The sequence below is a fragment of the Cebus imitator genome, unplaced genomic scaffold (genome assembly GCF_001604975.1).
Source record: "Cebus imitator isolate Cc_AM_T3 unplaced genomic scaffold, Cebus_imitator-1.0 Scaffold94, whole genome shotgun sequence".
Classification (NCBI taxonomy): Eukaryota; Metazoa; Chordata; class Mammalia; order Primates; family Cebidae; genus Cebus; species Cebus imitator.
This window is the reverse complement of record NW_016107409.1, coordinates 444,053-459,218: the sequence shown is the minus strand read 5'-3', so window position 1 is coordinate 459,218 and position 15,166 is coordinate 444,053.

Here is a 15,166-nt window from a genome sequence, read left to right as displayed (position 1 = left end):
TTGCTTCTTGCTGCTTGACAAGCAAGTACTGTAGCTCTAGACTGTATCCTAAGGATCTGCTTCCTAGCATTACTTCTGGGACCAACTGTCTTAGCGTGTGTGCCGCCAGAAGCAGATGCTAAGCAAAGTTTTTGAGTGTAAGTAGCTTATTGTGTAATTGACCCTAAGAAATATCAGTAACAGGGTGGAAAAGGTAGACAGGGACAGTAAGGCTGTCTATAAAGGGCATGTTGTCAAATGAGCTTTGGCAACTATGGGCAACTGGAGCTAAATGCACTAAGGGGAACTCTGGAACACCAAGCCGTGCACATTCCTGAGTTATCTCTTCTGAGAGGCGAGGAAGCTGGGGTATTCATTTATCAGCTCCCATCTGCCATTGGCAGAGGCAACTCCTGGGGGAAGAAAGAGGGCTATTAACTCCCCACACTTCCAGCTTGCCACAGTGTATAGGGACTGAAAAAACTGGGGGTAGGAGAAAACTGTCAGGCAAGACTTACGGGTGCTGACACTCAGAAGTTGATCCTGTGTGCCCAGATGCGGGAAAGACTGAGACCCCGTGGGAGTGGCCTGCCACCGTGTGCGGGAATTATATATGAATACCAATGAATAGTTAACATTTATTGAGTGATTGGTATGAACCAAGGGCAGCTCTAAGCGCTATATGTGTATCTCATGTATTTCTCACAGCATGAGAATAGTAGTAGGGGATACCTGTTACTACCCTCATTTTCCAGATGGAGAATCCGAGGCTCAGAGGTGGTAAGCAATTTTCCCAAGGTCATTCAGCTATTTAGTGTAGGTTCTTAGATTCAAAATCGGGGACTCCTCATCTTTCCAGAACATGGAGGACTATGATGCAACTGATAGGAAGTCACCCACAGACACTGGCTGAGTTAGAGTTTCTTTAATAGCAAAGGCTTAAACATCACAGAGGCAGCTAAACAAAGCAGAAAACCACATAGCATGCTCTTGGTTGTAGGTACTGGTTTGCCAGGTGTCTGCGTGCTCATGAGGATTTACAGCTGCAAATGAGAACAACTATCTGGAATTAGACTTTCAGCAGGCATGAGAAGCTACTCTGTTCCGTGTGCACAGGCTTTTCAAAACCTCCACATCCCACCCTTATGCTATCTAAAATGATTCTAAGATCTCTAGCTCTATTTGTACCCAGCACATTTCTGAGGATTGATTGCAAGATTGGATGAATCAGTTGTCAGTTTTCTAAGTGTAGTGTCATTCAGCAGGTCTAGGCTTCAGACATGCATGAGGTTTTTCTTTCCAAGGGGAAGAATGAGGAAGTGAGGATAAATCTCTTGATGCAAAGAAGCCTTAGAGAGGACACAATAAGAACTAGAAATGCAAAAGTCTCAGAGGCCAGTCAAGTATCAGAAAAAGAGGAAAGCAGGCTCACTGCAAGATAATAGGGAGTAGTGAGGACTGTGGCAAAAAGGCCAGCACATTCCCTGTCTAAAAGCGGCAGCGGCTACTCAGCTCAGCCAAGTACAGTAGTATCCCTTTATCTACCAAGATATGTTCCAAGACACTTCCCTTCCAGTGGATGCCTGAAACCATGGATAATACTGAACTCTCTATATACTGTGGCTTTTTTCCATCTAATAGCTAAGACAGTTACTAAGTGACCAATGGGCAGGTTGCATCTATGCTGAACAAAGGGGTGATTCACATCCCAGGCAACACGGAGTGGGACTCAGAGATTTCATTACCCTACTCAGAACAGTGTGCAATTTAAACTGTATTGTTTATTTCTGGCATTTTCCACTTAATATTTTCAGACTATGGTTGACCACAGGTAGTTCAAACTAAAGAAAGTAAAACTGTGGGTAAGGGGGTACTACTGTTTTACCGCTTGGGAATGTGGCCCATTGCTTTCAGATAATCAGCAATTTCAAAAGTTGAAAATACGAAGTTCTATGGGTAGTTTTCTAATTTTCAAATGTCAGTAGCTAATTTACAATTATTTAAAATACTATGTGGGATAATTTGTGAGCTCTGTCTTAATGTTTGTAAGACTAATTGCCACTGGAAATGGAATTCTGCCTGGCTGTGACCCCTCAGTGATAGAAATAGAATCCATAAGTGGTAGTTACAGAGAAATAGGCCTTGGTTCAAAATAAGAACACATTTCCTAATAACATTACTCAAAGGCAGAGTGTTCTGCTGTAGGGAATGAGTTGCTCATTTCTATATATGTTTAAGGATCAGTTGGTTGACATCTTTGCCAGAACTGTGTAAAGGAAGACCAGACCTCAGATAGATGGGATGTTAGCCTTTACATCTCCCTTCCAAACCTGAGCTTCTTTGAATCAAAAGCACTACTTCTTCACGAAGGTTTTAATTCAAGGCAGACTGGGCATTCAGAATGAGCCTTTTGGTTTTACTTTCTGTGTCATACATAGAACACATGTGTGCCATTTCTGGTCTGTTAATATAGGATGGGATTGGGATGACTTTTCCAAGGGAAAATGTTTCAAAGGCTGATTATTACTATTTTAGACTTCCTATCTCTTGGGTTTGCCTTGCCCTGAGTTGGCCTGTGCTTCTTCAAATACACTCAGCAAGGTTCAACTTGGCTTGGCTGTGTCTCTGCTGGTATTATTTTCTATGGAAATAAATGCACACAGACTCTGATAATTTATACACATTCAGATGTAACCATAAGGAGAAACCAACACTTTATATTTTTAAATTGCCATAAATCTGGGATCTGGAAATGAACAATTTTTCTTCCTCTGAATACATCTATTTCCCAATCCCAATATTGGTACTTTCTGTACCTTCAAAAACATTGACTATATCAATATAACACTGAAAATGTGAACATTTAAGCAAAAACAATTTGGCCAATTAAACCAGATACAACAATTAATTCAATGACAAAAATAAGTCAAACAAGTCAGCTTTGGCACGTGGAGGCATTCAAGACACCAGCATCTGTTTTATTTTTGACAGCCGCGTCTGGTCCTTATATATTCATCTAACACTTTCAGTAGATCTTGACTTCAGTATGAAACTCGCTCACATTTTCAAATCTACAAAGGACAGATTTTAACCATTATTCTGAAAATGCTTTCCTTTCCACGAGAAAATGAAGAGGAAAAAAGACTGCTTTATATTAAAATGCTTATTTCAGCCATGAAGATAAGCCCTAGCCATTCTCAGATGCTGAAATACTTTGGTTTGGAAGATCTTTACTACATGGTTCTTGGCCTGGAGCCTCATCATGCTAGAGAATCCACTCGAATGTTCTGTTTTTCAATCATTTGTTTGCAAAGTCTAATCTGGAAGGCGAACTAATATTATTAAGAAGCTTTTATGTGCAAGGGCTGTGCCAGGCGTTTAACATATACTGTCTTGTTTAACCCTCACAACGACCCGGTGGGGTGGGCATTTCTACCCACATGAGAAAGTAGGCTCCCAAGCTTCAGAATCGAATCAGAGCTTGGGACTCAGGGCAGCCAGCTCCAAGATCACACAGGTTTTTGTTTGTTTGTTTGTTTGTTTGTTTGTTTCAGCATTAAGACAAATGATGGGGGAAAGGAGAAAAGAAATCTTTTGTAACTTAGGTAATCCAAAATAAAATTTCAGGAACCATTTATGAAACTATCTCTTTGAATCATAATTCCAGTTACACACTAAATATAACCTTAGGGAGACTGAGTAAAAACATTTATTGATTAGCCTTACAGTAAATTTGTGAGATTTAAATTTTCTAAATCTTATTGCAGATGGTACTAGCTACTGACTTTGACTTTCGGCTGTTAGACTGATCATTAACAAATAACTTCTGAACCCACATCAACTTTGAGTGAACTTTGGTATTTTTCTTTGCTCTGATTTGTTACCATCTCCGTCTGCCTTCTTTGGTAACCCCGATGATCGTTCAAAGTAGGACTCTGAGCAGATATCCTAAGGCCGATATCCCAATTCTGCGTGTTTTTTTCCTTGAGGTTTAAACAGTATGTTGAATCAACATTCTATCAAGAGCCTTTTCAGTGCTTTCTACCAAGAAGTTCTTAGTGAGAGCTGCATTCAGTTCAACTTTCTTTCTCGGTTCCTTTCCCTACCGTGGTTTAGTGTGTTGAAAAATCCTTCCGCATCAGCATTTATGCAGCATATAATTTTTTTACTCTCATCCAACAGGCACATTTGGATTTACTATTTCACTTGAACAGTTGGTGTTTACTGGCAGCAACAAGAACAAAATTTATAGCAGCAAATGGAAGCTGAACTCGCATGCTGGCTTTGCACTGAAGAACTTTGTGTTTGCCATTTCCTAATTGTGAAAACAGTATGTCCAAGATTTTGCAGTCATCAGCATTCTGATGTAACGACTTCCATCTGGTCAAAGGAAGGAATTCAGAACCGCTATCTCCTTTAGAATTCTACTCCAATGCAAAGGTAATGCTTAGGAGAATGTTGGAAGTCAGAAGAAATTCACATAATACATTCTGGAAAGTGGCGATCACATCCACTTTTCCAGGGGATAATTTTCCTGAAGAGCAAACAGGGCTAGGGAGAGAGTTCGTCACGATCTTCTTAATGAAAGCAGCTTTAACTGGAGCAAGATGATAGGATTACTTGGAGGTGAGAGAGGATAAAGAAAGCAGGATGATTTGTGGCGCATTCCAATCGGAGGTAATAAGAAGTCAGAGATCCACAGAGACCAGGCAATTGGAGAACAATACCGAGGCAATGGAGGCCAACAACGTGGTAATAAGAAGCGGTTTAACATCCCATCTGGCATTCAGAATTTGGCGCTGGTTATTGAAATATGAAGCTTCTGATGGTCCTCATACTCCTGCAGTGACCTTCCTTGCTCATTAGCCAGGAGTTGAAGCTGAAGGAAATGTAGCATGATATCTCAAATGCTTGCTTTGCATTTTTTATATTCATTGATTCAACAAATATTTACTGAGTGCTAGATTGTATTTTAGGAATGGCATTAGGTACTGGAGATGATGGGCTAACACACATTTCTTGACTACTCATTATAGATAATTACATAAGAAACACAAAATATGCATTGAAGAGTCCTAATTTTGAGCTCAAACAACCCAGGAAGAAGACTTTTCTATAGCTACCTATCTTTATGCTTTATATTAATCTTTTTCTTCATACTTTATAGTCATCTTTTTCTTCCTGAAATGAGAAGGGAAAGAAAACAGAATTCTAGAAATATCCTTACAGCTGCCCTTCACTCTATGGAAAAAGTGAGCTCTTGACAGGAATTCTATCCATGATCTTACAGTTCCTAAACAGTGACAGCATCATGGACACATTTGTTCCTAGAGTCATAAGCCTGCATACAGTAGGCATTCAGTTAATAGGCACTGATTGGCCTAACAGAGGAAGCTGGGCTTGATTATGAAATAAACTAAGCTATGAAATCATGCCTCCTAAAAGCTCATTAAAGGCGGAAACATGGGATGGGGCCTGTAAGGAAGTTGCCTCCTGCCTGCCTCCCTCTTCAGACACACATAATATGCAGATGTGGAAAGGACCCAGACTCTGACCACATGTGGCCTCCAGGACTGGGCAGTAGGGCCTTGCCCCCCTCCCCGCACCTCACGGAGACTGTGGGCTCTGTCACAGAACTGCTGCTCTGTCTCTGACCCCCCTCACTCTCATGCTTTGTTGGAAACTTAAGCTGTGAAACCACAAAACGCGGCGAGGAAGGGGTGAACTATTGCACATACTCAAGCTAAGTAGTCTCAGTTTATTTCATTCTTGCAGGATCATTGCAGGATGGCATATGAGTCCTGCTTACTGGTGAGCCACTGAACGCAAACTCCCTTCTCACCTCTGCCTTGGATCCCACCATGCCTGAGGTCTAGGGCTAGAAGCCTTGTTTCATCCACATTAATTCAGGTCTTGGGCAACGTGGCTGTTTTCTGACCTATCTGTCTTCCCACCCTAGCGGTGAATTCTCTTCCTGAGAGCTCAACTCCTTCTCTGTCACCCAGCTTTTTCCGAGCATCTCCAATCTATCCTGCACATCATTAGAAATGTTAAAAGGGAAAGCCATTCTGTGAATGTGTTTATGTAACAGGATATTAAAATGAGACTTTTCCTGTTGTCTCAGTGCTAGCTGACATCTTTGAGCTGAGAAAAAATGTTAAAAATGCGAATCTATTCTCAAGAGATGTCATCTGCTAAGGAGTGACCAAAAAAATGGTCCAATAACCCTGAAACTGTCGCTCAAATCCCAGCTATATAAGGGGAGACTTGTAAATTAATGAAGAGGGTGAGGATTTCATCAGACAGAGCTTACAGGCTACTGAAATGCTTCCTCTCCTCTGGTATGTTTTCCCCTCGTCCTACACAAAGAAGCGGGGGGGGGGGGGGCGCTAGAGAATCGCTTGAAGAGCTGACCTGGAACCCCTAGGCTTTGGGGAACACAAACGGAATGTATTAGTGTCTATTGCTGCTGAAACAGATTAGCAGAAATTTAACAGCTTAAAAATAGCAAAATTACGACCTCACAGTTCTGTAGGTCGGAAGTCCAGTGAGCAGGGCTGATGTCTGGGCTTCAAGCCTCACAGGGCTGAAATCAAGGTGTTGGCCAGGCTGCACTCCCTTCTACAGGCTCTAGGGGAGCATCTGTTTCCAGGCTTCTGCGCGTTGTTGATGGAATTCAGTTCAATTTGCCTGCTGGAAAGAAGTTCCTTTTTCCTTGAGGGCTGTCAGCTGGGGAATGCCATCGGCTCCTTGCAGCCTCTCTGATTCTGGTACAAGGGCGCCTATGTCTCAGAGCCAGCGAGACAGTGTGGAATCCTTCTCACGAGGCCGCATCTCTCTGACTTCAGTTGGGAAATGTTCTCTGCTTTTAAAGACTCGTGTAATAATTTTGAGCCTACCCGATAATCAAGGATAATCCCCTCATCTCAAAATCTGTTACCTTAACCACATCTGCAAAGTCCCTATTGCCATGTAATGTAAACTATTCACAGGTTCTGGGGATTAGGGCAGGGACATCTTTGGTGGGGGCCTTATTCAGCCTACCACATAGAGATTAGTACCTGAAAAGCCAGAAGGTGAGAAGCTAGATAGAGCAGCTGGTGGCAGCTAAAGGAGAAAGGGGGCGAGAGCTGGAGAAATCGAACTTCCTCCGATGCTCAGCAAACGGGCTGTTGCCCCGGAGGACTCGGGAAAGGGAGCTGGGCTGTCTGCGGAGAATGGGGCTCCACTCAAAAGGACCGCCAGGAGCCGCAAGGAACCCCAGCAGGAGGAAGTCAGAGGTGGGGAAGGGGAGGTCATAAGCTGGAGGAGACACGTGTGGTAGGAAACTGCAACAGAAGCTCCCTAGTGGGGGTGTTTCAGAAGAACTCTGAAGATGCCCCTTGAGAAAAGCATCAGCCGGGCTGGGCACGGTGGCTCACGCCTGTAATCCCAGCACTTTGGGAGGCTGAGGCGAGCGGATCACGAGGTTCGAGACCAGCCTGGCCAACATGGTGAAAACCCATCTCTACTAAAAATACAAAAAATTAGCCCTGTGTGGTGGCACTGTGCCTGTAGTCCCAGCTATTCGGGAGGCTGAGGTAGGAGAATCGCTTGAACTCTGCAGCAAGCTGAGACAGCACCATTGCACTCCAGCCTGGGCAACAAGAGTGAAATTGTGTCCCAAAAAAGAAAAAAGAAAAAGAAAGAAAAGAGAAAAGCATCAGCCATATAACACTATCAAATCACAACCTTGCCTTTCCTTCCTACTGCTGTTCCGATGTGAGAAAACCCAAAGGCAGCAGAAGAGCCGAAGAAGAGCAGCAGAAACGCAAGGCAGGGCTGCGGTGCCCTGGTGCATCTTGCTGCTGCCCTGCAGCTTCCTACTACCTGGCCATGCGCTGCTTCCCCTCCACACCCTGCTCAGGTGGGGCTAGGCTGGGAACACAGAAAGCTTTGAGTTGGGTGAGCAATTGAAGCTTTGATTTGGCTGAACTGGACCTTCAAGATCTCAAAATGCAGAGTATTTGTTAGTAACTGAAAGATGGCATAAATGTTAGATCGGGCTAGGACTTTATCGCCAAATAAGGAAACAAGTTCATCAGGCAGTTCTAAGAAAAGAATAGAATTGCTTCCTCCTTGCCCTTTTTTGTTTATTTAGACCAGATTCACAAATTCCCTAACCCTTCTCTAGCAATGTGCAGGTTCTGATTAAACCAAGGGCTGTCTCAAAAGACGGGCCAAACATCTCCATTAACAGGAACTCAAAACCCTTGTTTCATTGAAATGTTTTGTTACAGCTTAATGACCACAGTTGCAAAGCCAGAATATTGAGTTTTTATATATTATTTACTGGAAGAATGCTCTCTTGGTACCACATTGAACATAGTAAATTCTCTGATAATTGACACTATACAGAAAGAGTACTTTGACTAATCAAAGAAGGCTAATGTTTTTTGATCTCTAATCCTTGGGCTACATTTACCATGACGTCAGGGAAAGAGCATTAGACTAGTTATTGTTCTAGAACTGAGTCTCCCACTGACTGTATACACACGGGCAGATCATTTTATGTTTTTAAGCATCAGTTTCTTCATGGGTAAGGGGTAACAACAATGTCTGCCCTACGTTGTTCATAGGATTGTAGGGAGAATCAAATGACATAATGGTCATGAAAATACATTTCTAAGTTGTAATCTGTATATATAATAAGGTATTACTAGTAATTGAACATTTATATATATTCTGTAACAGGTTGTAAATTTTTAAAGAGACCTAGTATACCATGCTTAATGGACTGTTTTTTGAAAGACACATCAAAAACTGTTGACAATAATTACCTCTAGGTAGAGACATGATGAGAGTGATGGGAAGGAAGCAGACTTATTTTTCACTCAATTTCATTTTGTATCTCTTGAATTAATACTATACACACACACACACACACACACACACACACACACACACACATACACACACATTGTGCATTTAAACCAATACAATTTAATAACTATTTGAGCCATTAAAGAAAAAAGATATATTTATTCTGAATAATAAATTGAAAATCTAATCTTTCTGTAAAATGGCTTTTTAGGATCTTTACTACTTCGGATTTAAGTGAGATGATTTTGTTGATACAACCAGCACAGAACTTGGCACACAGTGGGTATTCCAAAAGTGGTAGAGCACTTTGCCTTGAGGCCATATCACATGACTATCCACTCCCAGTGAATTAGCTATATACAAGGATATGGTTAATGGGTTGCTGGATATTAGAAAGTTTATTGGATTTTACCAGGATGTTGGACACAGATGGTAAGTGGAAAATGCCAGAAAGTTGATGAATCATCTGGTAAACCAGTGGAAAAGGTAAATGGAGCCAGAAAGAGGCCAGAGAGGGCAAGGAAACAGAACAGGTCTGGAGAAAGGCAACTACACTCATTATATCATGTAACCCACTTTTCAGTTGCTGATGTTTCCAGAATGGTAAGTACATTTTGCAAATTGGAGCTATTCTGATCTTCATGTTATTAAATGCTTACTAATTAACAAATAGCATGAAATCTCATTAGCTAGGCTGTGTGGTTGGTTTGGTTTTTTCGTTTTGTTTTGTTTTTTCAAACTGACTATTTCTTTTTATTTTATGGTAAGGAGCAGCGAGTCCATAAATCAGAACACTTTATGGGAAGTTCTAACACTTAGCCCTAATGCCAAGACTGAGAATCTGATAGTGTAGCTATTAAAAATTAAGACCCCTGAAAGACTTCCATTTCTGCTAACAGAAGTGCCCAAGGCAGCCAGACACTATGTCTCCCTTTCTGCTTTAATGTCGTTGCATCAATTCTGCTATTCTGTTATAAAGTAAGCACCTAGAATAACATTTACAAAGCAAGCAGAACAAAAACAGAACAAAAACTCGAACTATCAGATGCAGAAATCACCACCGATGCTAAGACACTGTAGGTAATATTGACATAGCTATGGTATAATTCAAAATCTTGTGGCTCAAAGTGTGGTTCTTAAACAGCCTCATCAGCATTACTTGGGAGCTTGTTCTCAATGCAGAACCGAATCTCAGGCCCTCCCCCAAGGCTTAAAGAATCAGAATCTTTAGTTTTCAAGATCCCCAAGTGATTTCTGTGAATATTGAAATTTGAGAAGCACTGATTTAAGTGTATCAATGTGCTCCAGGTTAAAAAAAAAATGTTGCAGATGAAAAGACAGCAATTGTTTTATCTCAGAAATGAGAAATAGTCAACTTCAGATTTTTCCTTGAGAATAAATAATACATAAATTCATCCCAAAACATAACATGGAAACACATTTCCAAAGAAAAGGCTTTGAGACAGTGGGACCATTTGGGAGCCACGGAAATTTAAAGAAGGAAATAGAAGAAAAAGAAGATCAAAGATGGAGGCTCTAAGTCTTGGCAACTGATTGAATGTAAAGTCCAGTGAAGATTGAAGGCTCCCCACTCTGTTGAGTAGAATGAGAGGCTATTGGCTGAAGAAGGCATGTACCAATTAGTGAGGTGCCAACAAAATGGAGCCCCAAAGTAGGACATTTAAAACCTGGGATTTTTCTTCATGGGATAGCCTGTTTTTTGAATCGGTCATTCTGTTTGACACGAAGGGTTGCTTTTATTGCTTTCCCCACCACGGGTCCTTGATTTAAAAGGAATCATCTATCAAACATTCTCTTTTGCTAAATAAGAATGTTTCCCCATTTTTATTAATTGAAGTGCTTTTGACCAGTGTGCGATAATGTGTGCGACTCTTAGATTTGCTGTAATTCTAGATAGAAGCAAAGAAACTTGATAATTTAGTTGGTGTAGGAAGTTTTCCATGTATGATTTTGGTTAGAAAATAACTCAAGGATTTCCCTAATTGTGCACATGAACAAGAATCCATTGCTAAGCTGAGTGAAATTTCTCAGGACTAAGGTAAGAAGAAGGACTGAGGTCAACAATGGGGCTATAAAATAAGACTTTTCCTGCTGTTTCTGCAATGAGGTCTTCTCTTCCCATTAACAAATTTAGTTGAAGTCACTAGGAATTAACCTACACACCTGGAAATGCTCAGACCTGTCCCACTTGGAAACGAACTGGAGAAACAGTAGACATCAGCAATCAGCGGGCAACTCTTTATTTTGAATTTGGGAATAATAAAATAAAGAAAAATCATTAGTAACTGTCACTTGCAATGTGGAAGGCCCTCACCATTCTAATTGCAGGGGCCAAGCTATAATCCATTACCATGAATAATTTCTTCTGGAGAGTGCCTATATAGTAAACCAGACTATCAGGACTCTAGCCAGCTTTATGTTATGTTTTTGGTGATTTAAGGAATTCTGTTACAACAGATGACATTTTTGAAAGTGGAAATGTGCATACACGGAACCAAAGTCTTAACTCCATGAGTAATTTTTAGTTGGCAGAGGTGCAAATTCTTCTCGAGCATTTAAGCATGGAGATTTTTAGTAAGGTTTTCAATTAATAAAAAATTTGAAAACTCCTTCTTCACAGAGTAACTGTAATAGGTACCTAAACTAGCTAAAAGATTGAGCTCTGTGTTGACACGTTTGGAGAATAATGTGGCAGTTGTTATGTTCGAATGCGTATTTGGGTCCCAGCTTGAACAGACAGGAAACAACTGTTTTTTGTTGTTGTTGTTGTTTGTTTGTTTTTTTTTTGAGACAGAGTTTCACTCTTGTTACCCAGGCTGGAGTGCAATGGCACGATCTCGGCTCACCGCAACCTCCGCCTCCTGGGTTCAGGCAATTCTCCTGCCTCAGCCTCCTGAGTAGCTGGGATTACAGGCATGCGCCACCATGCCCAGCTAATTTTTTGTAGTTTTAGTAGAGACGGGGTTTCACCATGTTGACCAGGATGGTCTCGATCTCTTGACCTCGTGATCCACCCGCCTCGGCCTCCCAAAGTGCTGGGATTACAGGCATGAGCCACCGCGCCCGGCCACAACTGTTTTAAAATCTCTTTTCTCTGTGTAGGTTTAGGGGCAGTCATCTTGGATTTGAGTCGTGCTTGTGGATTTTCATGTGTTACAACAACCAGGTGAATATGCTGCTGTGGTTCAGTATCAGTAGGAATTAATACGTGGTTTAGTTAGCAAGGTAGCATTGCGTCACACTAGACATCACTTTAGACAGTTTTTCAAGGAAAGTGGAATTACTTGAACATGGCCACTTGAATTAAAATATCTTTTACAATCTCTCTGTTCCTTTGGAACTGATGACAAACCTAGAGAAGCATGCTAAAACAAGCTGACCCGAAAATCGCATTCTTCTAGTTCTCACTTTGTAGAGTAGGCGCAATTCAAATATTGTAGAATATCTGTTGACCTGGGGATTTGTTAACAAAGTTGAAAAACAAGCAAATTATAAAATGGTATTATGTAATAGATAACATTTTTATGGCTATTTCAGCGGTGTCATTGGTTCCTCCTCCTGGGATGGCAGCTGATCCTGGGCATGCTCTCATAGTGATACAGAAATACAGGAGCCCAGGCCAACCTCTAGACTTGGAACCATGACATCATCCCTTTTGCCTTATTCTTTGGGCCAGAGCATGTCATGTGACAAGCTGAGAGTCAAGGGGCGTAGATATGGCCTCAAATATGTTTCCGTGTACTTTCTTTTTTTATTTCTTCCCTTCCTTCTTCCTATGCCAGCCAAACTTGGAAAGATCTTTAAAAATGAGGCTCTTGCAAGTCTAATGACTAGATCAGGGAAGGATCAGGCTGAAACATCCTTTAGGTGAACCAATCTAGTGCTTTGCCTCCTGCATTTTGGGAATGTGATATGTATATGAGACCACTACTAAACTGCAATGTGCACCCTGTGTGAAAGACACACGGATACCATACCAGGCTGTTAGACAGTTTGTGGTTGTTATTGTTTTATTCTCATAGAGAGCAGCTATTTAGTTTACTTAACAGATAAATTCTCAAACTAAATTCTATCCTAATATTCTTCCTAAATTTATCCTGTAGGTATGTTGGACCACTTTCTCACTTATTTCTTAACAGAGAGGAAGAAGAACTGGTTATAATACTCTCTATACTTAATTTGACATGATAGATTTTTTTTCAAGATGAAGAATTTTTTAAGATGGAGAAAAAGTAACTCCATAAAATTATAGAAAAGGCGAGCAAATAACCGTATAAATCAGGGCAGGGAAGCCGTTTCTAAATAACTTAATGTCAAAGGCAGGAGCCCTAAAGGAAAAAAACATACATTTTTTTTTCTCACTTGAGTATTTGATGCTTCAGTTTTCAGTTCTGTTGTTTTTTTACCTGTTCTCCATCTTTCAAAATTTTGATTTCCTTTGTCCATTGCCTCTTTTTCTGTTTATAGTTTTGTATTATTTTATTCATTTTTTGCCATTTTGAGTGAGAAACAAGCCAACCCTCGCAAGTCACCACTAGAAAGTCCAGGAATGGCAAGTACTAGCTAGTGTGGAAGGCAGAGTATTTCACAACAGGAACAACGTAATATCCCATAAGCATGACCAATTCCTTCAAAATCACTAGAAAATAAATGCAAATTTTAAAGAGATTTATATCAGACGGCAAAGGCTGAAAGTATAATATTCAGCATTTTTTTCATTCATTCATCATATACCAGAAGCCCAGACAACCCTTTTGAAGAGCTTTTCTGTAAAGGCCCATTTACATTTCTTTCACCGAGAAAGGTGATAGCAAGTAGAGAAGAACGTGAGGTTGTGTGGATTGTGAGAATGACCCCGTTTCTTCAGTCATCTCTATAATTAAGCCCTTTGCCACATGACTTTGTAGTGTCCTCCCAACATAGCTGGGGATGACCTGCCCCATCCCTGACTCTCAGCTTTCCATGTGACATGCTTTGGCCCAAAGAAATAGGTGGAAGGGATGACGTCCTGGTTTTAAGCCCATAGGTAGGCCTGGGCTCCTGTGTTTGTGTATCGTTGTGAGAACACGGCTGGGCTCACCTGCTTTCCCAGGAGGAGGCGGTGGGACCATGAGATAGCCACAAACATCTTCTCTATTGCACTATACCCTTTCATAATCTGTATTTTGATTTTGTTAACAAATCCCCACTTCAATAAATATTCTTCCGTAATACATTTTTTGGAGATTCTTGCTACTATACTTCTGGGAAATAAATGAACAAATTATATTTTCTATGTAATATTTTTCTGCTTATTTACATTAAATTTAAAAAATTCAAAAAACAAGAAATACTCTAATGCCTGGTAGGTTAGGCAGTGAAATTATTTTTCCAAAATACAATTTCCTCAATTTAAAGTACACTCAGCAACATGCTTGGCTACGTTCACAGAATTCTCTACAATAACATTAATCTATTGCTTTAGAGTTTGGGGACAAGAATTCATCTTCAAGTACTATTGTCCTTCATAAACCATTCCCACAATTTTTTTTTCATTTTTTAAAAATTAAATTTATTTTAAGATGATTATAGAGTTGCATGTAGTTGTAGGAAATACTACAGAGATTCTGTGTACTCTTATAACTTCTCCCAATAGTAGCATTTTGCAGAACTATAGTACAACCTGGCAACCAGGATATCGACATCATAGCATTCCATTGATCTTATTCACTTCTCTCCAGTTTTACTTGCACTCATTTGCAAAATAACTTTAGAGGCTATGGAGTATTCTGTTGAATTGATAAATGTATCAAATTTCCTTAAGCAATCCCTTTTATTGAACATTAGTATGTTTCTAATTTAAAGTGCAATAAAGGTTTCATAAACAATATAAATTTCATTGCTCACATCTGTTTTACAGATGAAATTTCTTCAAGTAGAACTATTAGGTCAAAGAAATTACCTATTTCTAATAATTCTTATTAAAGAAGTGAAAATTATATTTGGTAGACATTACATTGTATTTGATAATTAATGTATATTCTTCCCAATATAAATATCCCCCAGTTAAAAAAAAAAAAAAAACATTATTGACCTCTGTATCTATTAGCTACTATTGCATAATATTCCTCAGTAGTTTTAAACAATAATTGTACAAAAACACACATGTATTGATCATCTCAGGCTTCCATAACTAAATACATAGACTGGGTGGCTTAAACAGCAGGAATTTGTTTCTCATTGTTCTGGAGGTTGGAAGTCTCAGACCAGGGCGTAACTGTGGTTGGGTTCGGGGGAGACCCTCTTCTGGTTTGTAGACAGTCAC